Source organism: Lynx rufus, unplaced genomic scaffold (genome assembly GCF_022079265.1).
Source record: "Lynx rufus isolate CCGP_SWC_20201006 ecotype Redwood Valley unplaced genomic scaffold, mLynRuf1.p SCAF_7, whole genome shotgun sequence".
In the NCBI taxonomy this organism is placed as follows: Eukaryota; Metazoa; Chordata; class Mammalia; order Carnivora; family Felidae; genus Lynx; species Lynx rufus.
Genome location: NW_025814889.1, coordinates 93,480,549 through 93,494,123, shown reverse-complemented (window position 1 = coordinate 93,494,123; position 13,575 = coordinate 93,480,549). Strand labels below are relative to the sequence as shown.

Below are 13,575 nucleotides of genomic sequence, written 5' to 3'. Positions count from 1 at the left end.
TCCCCGTTTCTATCTCTCTCAAAAATAAATAAACATTAAAAAAAATGGAAAAAAGAGATTTTCACCTTTTCATTTTCCAAGCACTGACTAGGACACACCTACATATTTTACTCTCCCTTGTTTAGCTTGGGGATACCGGCGTTCAGCAAAGTGTTGAGGCAGTTAGTGTTTGGGCCCCAAACAGTGTTTGTATTCTCAAGCTTAACACTGGGGAAGCTATTTTCCTTCTCATAAACTGCTTTTATCAAACATCCAAATGGTAAATTGTAAGAGGTGATATTCACCCTCCCGGCAATCCCAGTGCATGATAAAAAGCGAACGTTTATGTTTGAATTGGGGGCAATATCCTCATCCAAAGAAAGGCATTTTTGGGCAGTGGCATTCACGTTATCAAGGACAAAGGAGAGTTATTCCATTGTCTTCAATTATAGCACAAAGAAACTCTACTTGTGCATAAAATGGGTGTTGCTTTGGGTCCAAATGTTAAAATAAATCATTTAAAGATGCAAAAAATTGGAAGGTAGGCAAGTAAGTGCGGATATAGTTGCATAGAACTGGGTTGGAAAGGCTTGGTTTCAGTTTGTTGAAATAGGGAAAAGATTGAAAGAAAATTTGCCACTTTTTGCAATCACAGACAAGCTTTGTTCTTTTTTGCTCTATCTTTTTGCATTCGACCTTGAATGATTACAAGAATGGCTACAAAGCTTCTAAAAATTAAAGCTCATTTCACTACAAAGGAAGTTTTCTGCAGTAGCTTTAATGTCGAACTTAAATTGAACTAGATTCCAGACTGCAGACTGTGATTAACTTTCTTGGTGGTTTTATGTAAGTGAATTAATTTTGTTCCTCAATTTCTCTTCCAATTGTAGATATTTTCAATCTGTGGGTATAGTATGGAAGTAGAGACTGCTAATAAAAACTATTCCAAAATGTTTTCATAAAATTTTACTCGTTATAAGATATGATAATTAATATCACTGTGCATACTATATTGACATCGCTAAAGCATGCTTTCTCTTTTGTGTTTTTACACAGCTACCATTTGTTAACCAAAGTAAAATTATTTAGATTACCTAGGCAACCCTAAGCGATTGTAGGAATTATGTGCTAGTCAAACTATCACTGTGGTGGGGAGTTTAGGCACTATTTTCAGCCCTGGTTGTGTATCGCCAGATATGTAGCTGAAAAATGTGTACATGCACCATTTTGTCAATAAGAACAAAATGTATAGGTAACAGCGCGGGCTGAGTGTGACGTAAATGTGAGTGACATTTAGCTCTGGGAAGGTATGTTGGAGAGAACAGAAGAAATTGATCACGTAAGTGATCAAGTATATGAGGACATATAAGGGTTTCACATAGACCCTGCAAAGTCCAATTTGATAGTTATTTGATTGGACTTTTACCTACTTCTGAAAAGTGTCTTCAGAATTCAAGAGCAGTTTGAAGAGTATGAGAACAGTGAGACTAAGTGTCCCAGAAGCTGGCGAGGAAGTGACCGTGGCTCTGTGGTTTCTTTCAGTATCTCATGGAGCTCTAACCTGGCAGCTTCACATAAGGGTTCAAAGTTACCAACGTGTGGGTGACTTAGAGCAGTCAAACCTGTCCAAGTTTATGTCTGATCTATCCCATCCATCCTGTGACATAGGATGGGTTTTTTTTTTTTTTTTAAATCTAGGATTTTCCTTCTCCTTCTCTCAAAGCGCCATGCAAATATTTATTGATCTCCCCAACATCTGACAGAAAGGGTACCCCAAAAGATGTATTTTATAAATTGCTAGTGAGTAGACAGGTGCGCTGGAAAGGAAGTGTGTGGTTCCTTGTATAGTAAGTCCTCAGTTCTGAGTGTCTTATGCTGCTGTCGATGTGATAACACAGGCCTTAGTGTGACAGCAGAGAGAGCCTGATTTCCCAGTCAGGGAGGTCTGGGTCTGCATTTCAGACCAACAACCCCTTAACTAACCCTGTGGCATCAGACACGTTAACCACAGTTTCTTCGTGTGTAAAAAAGGCATAGCAACACTAGTTTGTTGTAAACATTAAACATGCTGTATGCAAAGTGTCGGGTGCTCAACAAACTCTCAACACTTAATAAAAGTTATAATAATTCTTTTATCTTTAATTTTATCTCTAATGTCACACGAAGAGAAAATGCCCACAAATTCTGGCCTGGGGCATTTGCTGTTTTCAGTAGACTTTCTCAGCTGCGTTCGGATCACAGCCTTAAGTCAACTTGTTAAAAAGCCCTATGACAAGACATGACCATGAAAAAACTCTCCTTGTGTCTGGGATGTACTTGTTCGTCTGTGGCCAAGCTCTTAGCCAGATCTGCTTTTGCAAGATTTCTTTGAAAGTCCTGAAAGAAAGAATTCATTCAGTGTTTTTCACTTGGTCACTTACATTTCATGTATTTCAGGAGTGAGCAGCATCTGGGATTAACATCTATTTATTTATACGGTTTAGTTTTCTTTAAAAGCCAACTGATGACTCCCGCTGGCACTCTTCTGATGTGACTTGGTCCAGCCTGCCCGCTGATACCCCTGGGACCAGCCACTCCCTTTCACTGCTTTCTCTGGGGAAGCTGGCCCAGCTGGCCTCTGCTGGGCTCCCTGGGGTCAGGCCACCGTCGTCGGGTGCTCTCCTGCTCTCTCTGGCTTGTCCCTTCCGCCCGGCTCACTCCAGCTGCTTCCCATTCACTTCCTGGCTTCATAGCTTGGAGGGCTTGGGAATTCTTCCCTAGCGAGGCAGTGATCCGCATTCTCCACAGCTGGCAGCTTTCCTGCCAAATGTGAGTCTTCCTCTTGTAGCATCCGCACCTGTCTGCAGCTGAATCGCTTCTGGATGTGTCCACGGCAGACAGGGCTCAGAGTGCGCAGAACAAAGATGTGAGCCGAATTCCTGCCCTGGGCTGCAGGGGAGGCCACCAACTGCACACTTCATTCAGGGACGTGGAAATCGCCCCCTGCCCTGCTCCCCACCCCCAGCCTGAGGGGGAGCACGCGCTGAGCAGATTTCCACTGTTCCTGTTCTGCCCACTCCCATTTCCCCAAATGAGAGCACTAAGGAAGATCAGCAGAGCATGGAATCAACTAACCAGGGTTAAATCATGGAAAACCCCAGAGGTTCAGACAGGAAATAGGGGCCAAGCGTAGTTTCAGATAGTTGACAAAAAACCGGATTGGCTGCACATTCACCCCTGTGGATAAGTGGGCCTGGCCACTGCCTGATAGGATTGTTGTCCCTCTGTAGGTGTCCTCCGATGGCTTTACACAGCGCCTAAAGTGCTAGTTCCTAGCCCAACTTCCTCTTTCCAGTAAAAGCAGGGTGTGGTGCAGCATTTTCCAGAGTGTTCTGTGGAACAATAATCCCCTGAGATGCTCCTTGAGGAAAGGTTTCCATGGTTGAATAACATTGTGCAACATCGTGCGCTGCAGCTTGCTCGAGAAGATTCGCGGAGCACATTTGTGTATTAGAGGCTCTCAGAAGTTCTGCTTTACCCAGAGGCTCGGAAAGTTACTGGACCACAGAATGCTTCTTTCAACTAACACCTAATAACAACCAGTAAAATTAATGTGCAATGGACATACTGTTCCTTAAACCGGCCAAGACACACCCGCCTCAGGACCTTTGTCCTTGCTGTTCCCTCTGCCCGGAAAGCTGTTTCTGTGGGTATTCACATAACTAATCCCCCACTCTGTTCAGGTCTCTGCTTAAGAGATGTCCTTCAGGGGGTGCCTGGGTGGCCCAGTCGGTTAAACGTCCAGCTTCAGCTCAGGTCATGATCTTACAGTTCATGAGTTCAAGCCCCGCATCGGGCTCTCTGCTGTCAGCACGGAGCCTGCTTTGGATCCTCTTTCCCGCTCTCTCTCTGCCCCTCCCCCACTTACATGCTCTGTCTCAAAAATAAATTCACATAAAAAAAGGGATGTCTTTCAGGACTATCCTATCTAAAGGAGCCTCTTCTTTCCCCCATCCATCTTTCTATTTATCCTCTTATCCCGCTTTATTACTTTTACTTAGCACTTACAACTCTCTGACATTGCAAATCATTTGTGTTATTGTATAAAAAGTTATTTATTTTCAATAAGTCCATCGTAACTAAAACAGAAGGTCCATGAGGCAGAGACATTGCCTTGCTCTCTGATTTATGTTCAGCTCTTCTCTTTATGTTCAGCATTCCTTCTCTTTTCTCTTGATGCGACCTTGAGCAAATCCCTTCATCGCTTAGACCTTTGATTTTTTTTTAACATAAAACAAGGAGAAATAATACCCATCCTTCCTCTGCTATAGAAACATAAGGAGGCACAAATGAGAGCTTGGCTATGATGTTGCTTTGTAAATGGTCAGGGGCTGCTGAGCCCCTTCAGGCTGCTATAACAAAAATACCACGGACTGGAGGACTTATAAAAACGTCAGAAATTTATCTCTCACGGTTTTGGAAGCTGGGAAGTCCAAGATCAGGGCACCGACAGATCCTGGGTCTGGGGAGAGTCGCTTCCTGGTTCACTGATGGCTTTTTGCCATGTCCTCACATAACAGAAGTGTAGATGGCACATCTCTGGGGTCCCTTCTACAAGGGCACTGATCTCGTTCGTGAAGGCTCCACCCTTAAGACCTAATCCCTTCCCATGGCCCCCACCTCCAAATACCATTCCACGGGGGTTAGGATTCAACATATGAATTTTGGAGGGACACATACATTCACACCATAGCAGAGGCTTAGCACATGCAGGTTGTCGTTATCAAAGACGAAATGCAGAAAAGGAAAGGGAAGTAAACCCCATGGTGGAGATTCTCTGGGAATGTGAGGATAGGTCCACTCTCTAGGGAGGGACAGAGTAGGACAAATGCAGAAGAGGTAGTATGATTTAGGGGGGAAAGACCCCCGAATATAGTCCAAATTGCAGGGAACTGGAGGAATCCTTAAGAAGGTGGAAAGAAAGATGAACGAGTAGAGGCTGGTGAGCATTACTGCGCCTCTGACACTTAGTTGTTTTTTTTTTTTTTTTAAACAGTTTATTTAATCGGCATGAAAGCTCTATGGGGTAAGCGTTGTCTCGGTTTTATTTGTGAGGACGCTCAGCCCGGGGAAGTTTCAGTACTGTACCCAAGGTCATGTAGGTAGTGAGAGCCCGGATCTCAATGCTGATCTGAGGCTGTGTGAGGATACAGTCTTGGCTCCCACAGAGCCTGACAGGGTCGCTCCTCGCTCTGTTGGGACGTGGCCCCGTGAGAGCGAGGGCAAGGTTAACTAGGGAACACCTGTTAGCCTCTTCCTCCACATACACCTGCAAACACTGTGGAGACATCGGACCACCCACAGGAGGCAAGGGAAGGAAAAGGAAGGTAGGAAGTTGTTAAGATGTAGCACCAGTTCTGACTTCGTTGTGGCAGAAACGTGCATCTGTGCAGTAAAGGAAACTGTTGGGGCTGGGGAGCATGGAGACTACTGCGAGCCTTGTTTACTTGTGTTATTTTCTGTTGCTAGGACTGATTTCTTCTCATATCATGTTTCTCTTTATTTTTAAGTCATGTGTTGATATTACTGTTTGCATTAACTAGTTATCTGTTTATCTCCATCTGAGTCAAACTAAAAACCATAAATGACTTCGGTAACAAATCTGGAAATTCAATCAATTGAACGAGATCTAATTTTCTTCTCTGCGTTACCAATGTTTGCCTGATGAGGATTTAAATCAACTTTGAAAAACCTTAATTTATTTGGGTGTTAAATTCAATCAAGGCAGCCCACCAATCCAACTGTTAGACCGACTGTATATAAGTCACTTGGACTGAAGATACTGGGAATTTTGCCCGTAAAATAGGGGACCATGGTGAGAAATCAAATCTTGACAAGCTTAGAATATAGGATAGTTGAACAGTCTGGGATAAAATGAGCAAGATGAATGTGATTTCTAGCTCATAGAACTCACTTTCCTTATAAAAGTCTGGAGGGAAGTTTTGGCTACATGTATGAAGTGGTAAATCTAAGCAATGATCAGGATAATTCAGCCCTAAAACCCTTTTCTCAAATTGATAAATGATGTCGAGAGGCGAGAAAGGGGATGGGGCAATGTTTTTCTCTCACGTTTTCTTTGAATAATGCTTTCAGTTTTCTCAGTTCACGTGAAAGGACACTGTGTGTGTGTGTGTGTGTGTGTGTGTGTGTGTGTGTGTGCTGAATGTATGTGTGAGAGGAAGACAGAGAGCATTCCAAGCTTTTCAAAGTTTCCCTCCTAGCTCTCTCTACTCGTCTGCACCCTGCTGTCTGTCAGGCCCTGTGAACCTCTCTGTTCTAGTCTGATGGTGCCGGGCACAGTGCAGTGAATGACTAGGGAGGGAAATGCTGACAGCAGACTCAGCGTTTGAATCTTGGCCTCACCACCTTCTTCTGGCCTTAGCACGTTTTTTTCTAACCTCTCTGTCTCAGTTTCCTCATTTGCAAACAAAGATAGTAACAGTCCTTACATCTTAAGGTTGTGTTGAAATAAATTTCTAGGCCCAAGATGGAGCCGCTCCTGCCCAAGGTGCCACATCAGGAAACAGAAGCTTAGACAACTTTTGTGTCCCTGTGAATGGCTGTGCTTGACCAGAAACAGTATATTCAGTCAGCCAGCTCCAAATGTCGAGCCAGCTCTGGGCCTTCTCACCCCAAACAAGGTGGACTGTGGGGACCAAGACAATCAGATATTTTCTATTTTTCTCTTTCTTGTTCTTTATTCTTTATCTCATAAAAGTTTCTTGCCCTCCGCCCCATTTTGCAGGCCCAAAAGGAGACTGTCCACGGCATGTTAAATAATTTGTTTCACCTAAATGGTCTTTACTCATTTTTCTAAACAGTTTCATGAAGATTCTATAAGAGAATGCATGTGGAGCATCTCAGTAATGTAATAGTAATTATTTTACTCATCTTGTGATCCTCATGATACCTTGTATATAGTAGGTGCATAATAACTGTCTACTTAAGGGAACAGAATCCACATTTTAACAATACTCAGTGTGTTTCAATTGGCCCTTGGGCTTCTAGAAAATACGCCTGTTAGGATCAGCACCCTCACCTTGCAGGTGTTGTCAGGAGGCAGGTTGAGGGTTTGAATGCTTCACCGCTCTAAAAATAAACTCGCAGTATATTTCTCAATATCCTAGCTGCCTAAACGTCATTTTATTTTTTGAACATGCATTAGTTAGGTTGGAACCTACTGTTCTGTGGTCTTTCCCAGGGGCCTGATTGTTACGGAGCTGGTAGGGGCCCCGGGTACATGGAGAATTACGGTTGTGGAAACCAGACGACTGAAGTTTTCTGCACAGCTTTGCTGAGAAAATAGTCATTTCTGTTTCCTCCCCATTACACTCTTGCACTTGCTTTTACGTGAGGTGGTCAAACAGAGCAGAGGGAACATTGATTAGGGGAGCCATCTCTATTATTATTAAGACCTTTGAAAGTCCTGTTGGGCATTTGCTAAGGAGAACTGCTTTAGAAACAGTATAATCACTCACTGTCCACGTGGGGCAAACAAATCTGTGGTCCTGCAGAGATCAGTTAGGTCCCGCAGATCAAGCTAATGAACAGCATTTCATTGCAGAGGGATGACAAAAATGGACTCTTACTAAGAAGCACTGTGAGGGGGGATCCTGGGTGGCTCAGTCTGTTAAGTGTGAACTTTGGCTCAGGTCATGATCTCCAGGTTCATAGGTTCCAGCCCCATGTTGGGCTTTCTGCTGTTAGCACAGAGCCTGCTTTGAATCCTCTGTCTCCTTCTCTCTCTGACCCTCCCCCGCTGTTCTCTCTCTCTTTCTCCCTCTCTGTCTCTCTCGTTCTCTCAAAATAAATAAACTTAAAAAAAAAAAAGCAAGGTGAGGATAAAGCGTGATTAAAGTGAGCCGGAAGTTACCAAGCAGGGGTCAAGAAAGGATGGGGGTGTGGGCTTGATCATGGAAATACCGGCCCAGATGAATTAATTGTATGGGCGTTTGTTTATAATAATTGTGCTTAAATGTTTGAGTAATAACCACACCCCCAAATTATGTGAAAATTATGCTCCTTTCAATTGCATAAAACAGTTTACATGCCCATTGTCAGCTGAGCCAAGGAAAACGTAATGATGTAAAAGCTAAGATCGTCATGAAACGTTTCCGTAAAAAAAATGACTTTGGTTTTTCCTTGTTTGCTTGTCAATTTCAAAGGAATCACATTTCATTATATCATATAAATAAAGTATCCCAGAGGCACTAGCCCTTACTATTTCAGTAAGCTACCCTCTATTTGGAAATTTTCTGTGGCTTTCAGATAAATGCATTTCCTTCAGAAAAGCAATCCTCACAAAGGAACCTAAGTAGATAGAGTAGAGGCTGTTTCTAATGACACTCAGGAATTCTTGATGTTCTCCTGTGTGTGGCGATCCCTCCCTTATGAGAGGAGGATCAGAAGATGCAAAACCCTATGGTGTACGGAGCAACTTAAAAGAAATATGTCAAAAGCTCATTTTGCGCGGTCCCACTTTGCAGCAGAATCCGATCCCATAGAAAGTGAAAAGGCCTGCTCTTCTGTGCTTGTAACTTGTCTTTGGAAGCCAGCCTTGACAAACCTCACAGATCAACACCCTCCCCCCCTCCCCCTGAGCAAATGTGGAAAACCACTTGTTAGTTCCTCCCCTCTAAACACTCCTCCCTGTGGCTCCACTTTTTAAAACTCTTTTATTTTTGGTAGAAGTGAGGCTCACCAAGATCTAAAATAACACGAAACCTCCTGAGGTCTATTCCAGCACGAAGTGGGCCCAATATGAGTACTGGTGCATCATGTGTTTTAAGGCAGAGGAACGCTATTTTTTTTTAACACCAGAATTTCTCTCAGAAAGGGGTCTGCTTTCGCTTTGAAAAATACCCTGATAAGAGCGGGGAGAGGAGAAGAGAGCCCGGGAGGGGCTGGGGTGTGGGCGGAATGTTTCTGAGACAAAGGGAGCAAATGGGCAGGGACTTCCCAGCCGAGCGCAAGGGCTGCAGCCAATGGGAGGGCGGAAGTGGCTTGCATCTGTCCTGACGCTTTCTCTCCTCCCTCCCGCGCGAGAATCTTAGCTGAAATTAACGAACTGGTTACACATTCAGTGTTAAGTCTTATTATTATTATTATTTTTGTAAACGCGTAAGAGCTGGGCGTGTATCCAGATCAGCAGAGTAGGTCAGAGTGAACTTGTGTGGACCCAAGGAGAGAAAAACCTCTGAGAATAAGTAGGGATTTTTAAAGAAATTGTGGCGAGGCCTCTAGACACAGATCTAGATGGGTTTACTGAAATCTTTGAGGGGGTTACGAGGGGAGTAAGGGAGCCTTTTATGGTGTCTTGGTCACAACAGCTTCTTTACGTGCAGAGTCACTACTTTGTGATACTGTCTTCATTGGTGGGAAGCTGCTGTGTGTCTTAAGCTACTTCATGGGCAGGCACTTGGAAACATGATTCTATAAACACCGGGCGTTATAGTTGATTCTGCCGTCTTTGAACTGGCTAGACTTCAAAATGATGTTAATTTAAGAGGCTGGCTGATGGAAAATAAAGATTCTTTCATAGAATAACAAAGCACTGTAAGATCCTAGTCTTACAATTGATAAATATCCAACACCACCAGTTTTTCCAACAGCAATTCAAATCCTTAAAATCAGGGCCAGATAAGTTGGATACCTAATATTCCCATTACCCCAGGTTGTTAAGGTACAGGTGAAGAGGGGTCAATATATTTGACCCTCTGCCTATGTTCATCATATCTGTGCTAGGATCAAACCTAGAGTACCACTGTGTACATCAGAAACAAAAACACATTTGACAGTGTTTCACAGGGTATCTCAGAATTTGGGGGGCATACAAATTAGTGGCACATCACCTGAAGAAATGATTCAATCTCATCAGATACTTCCTCCGACTGGAATGCTCTGATCCAGAGTTTCAGATTGCATCACTTCCTGAGAGATGCCTTCCCTGACCACCCCTTACAAAGTACCCCTCTCCCCCCGCCCCCTCCAATATCACTCTGGCTTTTCTTCACAACACTTATTACCATCTGAAACAATCCATTCATTTTTTTTTTTTTTAAACCTGGTTTTGGTCTGTCTGCCAACTATTCCAATATGAAGACCATGAAAGCAAGGAATTGACACTCATGTTCATTGTTTCTCAAGCTCTAGGATGATGTCTGGCATCTTAGCAGAGCTCAGTAAATATTTGTTGAATCATCTGATGAATTTCACTCAGCCTTTAATCTGTACAGATTATCAAAATCCTCATAGGCCACTACAAATATAGTGTGGTTATTATTATAAAGGAAATACATACCGAAGGATTTTTTAGCTGGTGTTTTGATCTAATTCCTTTTTATTATCATCCTAATCTTGGATCATGTAAATGATGATCACATTATACCCATCAGGATACTTTGCAAGAAAAAAATTCAGAATTATAGCAGTAATTTGGCAGTAACTTCCCAGTGCAATTGGGAACTGATGCACTGAAAGTGAATCTAAAGATTCAATTAAATGATATAACAGTAGGGTTCAGTTTTCATATGGAGGGATGTTTTGATGTTCAATTTTAGCTTTAGGTTAATAGCATTGTTAGATTACATTCTTGGGTCATTAAAAGGATGAGTTCCCTTTTTTTTTAATATAAGAAAACATGCAGTGGTGGAAGCTAGATAGCCATACCTATTGATAAGATTTTTAATATTACTTTTGATTTCAAATTTATTCAAAAATATAATTATGACTAGGGGATGTATAAATGTCTTCAAAATGAGAACAAATAACAAGAATGTTCTTTAGCTCTATATTATGGATAATTAAAAAAAGACAATTCAGGGTATAAATGCACTGTTTTGAGAGAATGGAACTATTTTTCTCCCTTGTACCTTATTGCTTTGATTTTTTTTTTTTGGAGGATCTTATTTATCATAAGTTGCCATAGGAGCCTTGTTTTATGATGTAACTAGACTTGTTAAACATAAAATTATTAATTTTATTCTATGTATATTATTTTCTCCATCCTCATATGAGAATAACAACAGAAGCACTGCTGAATTAACCTGAGTGCAGAAAAGAAAGTTCCAGAGAATTTTTCAAAATTTCCTTTCCAGAATTGATGGGTATGTATGCACTACTGGTAGAGTAAAGAAAGAAGTATTTTCAGGTGTTTACGTATGCACAAATTGCTTTGGTTTTACCTCCAAAAAGCATTTTAGTTATCTATTTTTTGCATAACAAATTACCACAAAATTTAGTGGCTTGAAGCAACAATAGGCATTTATCTCTCACAGTTTCTGGGAGGAATTAGGGAGAAGCTAAGGTTCTGCTGGGGAGTCTTTCATGAAGTTGCAGTCAAGATGTTGCCCAGGTTGCAGAAAGCTTGACTGGGGCTAGAGAGTCTGCTTCCAAGATGGCGGACTCCCATGGCTGGGGAATACGTGCTGCTTTTTGACAGGAAACCTTGTTTTCTCATAATGTATACTTCTCCATAGGACTGCTTGAGTGTCTTTACAACATGATGGGTGAATTCTCCTGGAGCAAATGATTCAAGTAAGCAATGTGGAAGTTGCTATGTTTTCTGTGACCTAACCTCAGAAGTCACACTATCACTTCCATCATGTTCTACTAGTCACACAAACTGACCTTCATACAATGTGGGAAGTGACTGACTACATGAGGGCATAAATACCAGGAGATAAGAATCATTGGGATCATCTTGGATGCTAAGGATAACTGTGAGAAATCACAAGGTTATTTTAAAATCTACCACTGTTATGAATTTTGAATTGATTACCAATGTTCACTAAAAACTGCTTTGAAAATTATGGAGTGGTGGTGCAGAAATGGAAATAGCATTTAACAAGAAGGCTTGATAAGTGTACAAATAACATTTCCCCCCCTATATTATGAATAGTGCGTATCATCACATTGGATGAAGCAAATAAGTAAATACTGTCAAATCTGCTTCATAAGATCATAAACCTTTTGGTGGGAAATGAGATCAGATAATTGAAAAGAAAGAGAAAACGGAGAAGGGAAAGGTCGGAAAACAAGGATCTACAGAAAGAAAAAAGTAGTGGCAAAACAAAACAGAAGGGAAAGGGGATAACAGGGATGAGAAAAGAAACAGGAGAGATAATAACATAAGATATAGAAGACAAAGATATGGAAATAAGAAGCAAAAGGAGTGTAGGAAAAAGAGATGATTTGCACAACAGAGAGAAGAAGGGAGAAAAGATCATGAGAACAGGAGAGAGTTTAAAAAGAAAAAAAAAAAGTAGAGATGAGCCTTTTCATTCCTTTCCTCTACCTGTGTTTAGATCCTTCACCACCTCACAACAGGACCAGGGACTTGCAGCCTCTGACTTGGTTTGCTCCCTGTGTTTCCGAGCTCTTCTGGGAAGGACCTGGTTTTCAGCTTGTTGTCCAGACTGGATTGGCTAAGCGCTTCTGGAGAGAAGAGTTGAATAAATATTTTATTTAATATCCAACTTGTTCTTCTTAAGGACACACTCTCTTGCTGGATAACATTTTTCTAAAAGTATTGAAAAATGTAATTTATCTGGAAAAAAAGCAGACATAAGCAAATAATTTTCTGGGAGATTTTGGTTCTGTAAAAAGCTATACCATACTTCTTTTGGTTCCCTTTGTGTTTCTGCAGATTAATATAGTTCATTTTTTTTTTTTCATTTTGGGTTTTTGATTTGGGGTTTACTTTAGTTCAGTTTCCTGATTCAGTTCATGTTTCTGTGATTAAAGTAAAATGGTGGTTAAAAAAGTATTCAAATGGCTGGTTTCCTTAGCTAAGACTTTTTTTTTTTAAACAAGACTACATAATTTGTCTTTCAATAATGTTTAACTTACAGATTTAAGGGAAATTTGGATAAACAATTTTCATATATTGAAATATAAGATGAGCACACTGATATCTGCTTTTTTCATACATTCTAGTGTACTTTCTCACGTACAAGTTAACTCACGAAGGTAAAGGCTTATACACGAATTCAAAGTGTGGGGTTTTTTCCTCTACCTTTTCCATTTCACTGATTTTTGTTTGTTTGTTTTGCTTGAGTCTGTGTTTGTAGGTGAATATAAGTGAGCTGAGGACAGTTAATTAACAAGCATTTATTGGATAGCCATTATGTACATAATGAATAAAAAATGTACAGCATCTGGGGTGAAAAAAGAGAGAAAACAAGATATAGTCATGGTTCCTGGGAAACAGAATGTAAATAGGTAGAAACAAAGTGAGTGAGAAGAAACACAAAATGATATAAGAAGTGTGCAATAATTTAGAACATATTAAATGTGGGGTGCCTGGGTGGCTCAGTCGGTTAAGCGTCCGATTTCGGCTCAGGTCATGATCTCACAGTTCGTGGGTTTGAGCCCCACGTGGGGCTCTGTGCTGACAGCTCAGAGCCTGGAGTCTGCTTCAGATTCTGTGTCTGTCTCTCTGCCCCTCCCCCACTCACGCTCTGTCTCTCTCTCTCAAAAATAAACATTAAAAACAAAAACAAAAAACAACAAAAACCCCAGAAACAAAGAAAAAGAACATATTAAATGTGTCACCAA

The 13,575-nt window shown here is 41.4% G+C and overlaps 1 long non-coding RNA gene across 7 annotated transcripts in view; it reads left to right on the top strand.

Moving 5' to 3' along the window:
- Nucleotides 1-12,781, top strand: part of LOC124502115 (uncharacterized) — a 36,851-nt gene extending 24,070 nt beyond the window's left edge. For 3 of the 7 annotated variants that reach the window (XR_006959840.1, XR_006959837.1, XR_006959841.1), the window contains 3 exons: nt 11,035-11,123; nt 11,496-11,553; nt 12,324-12,781. This is a non-coding gene — a long non-coding RNA (uncharacterized LOC124502115). Of the gene's footprint in view, nt 1-748; nt 826-5,161; nt 5,346-11,034; nt 11,124-11,495; nt 11,554-12,323 lie in introns of those variants that run through there. The other 4 variants (XR_006959843.1, XR_006959842.1, XR_006959839.1 and 1 more) reach the window with 4 other exon arrangements.
- Nucleotides 12,782-13,575: the final 794 nt, after the last annotated feature.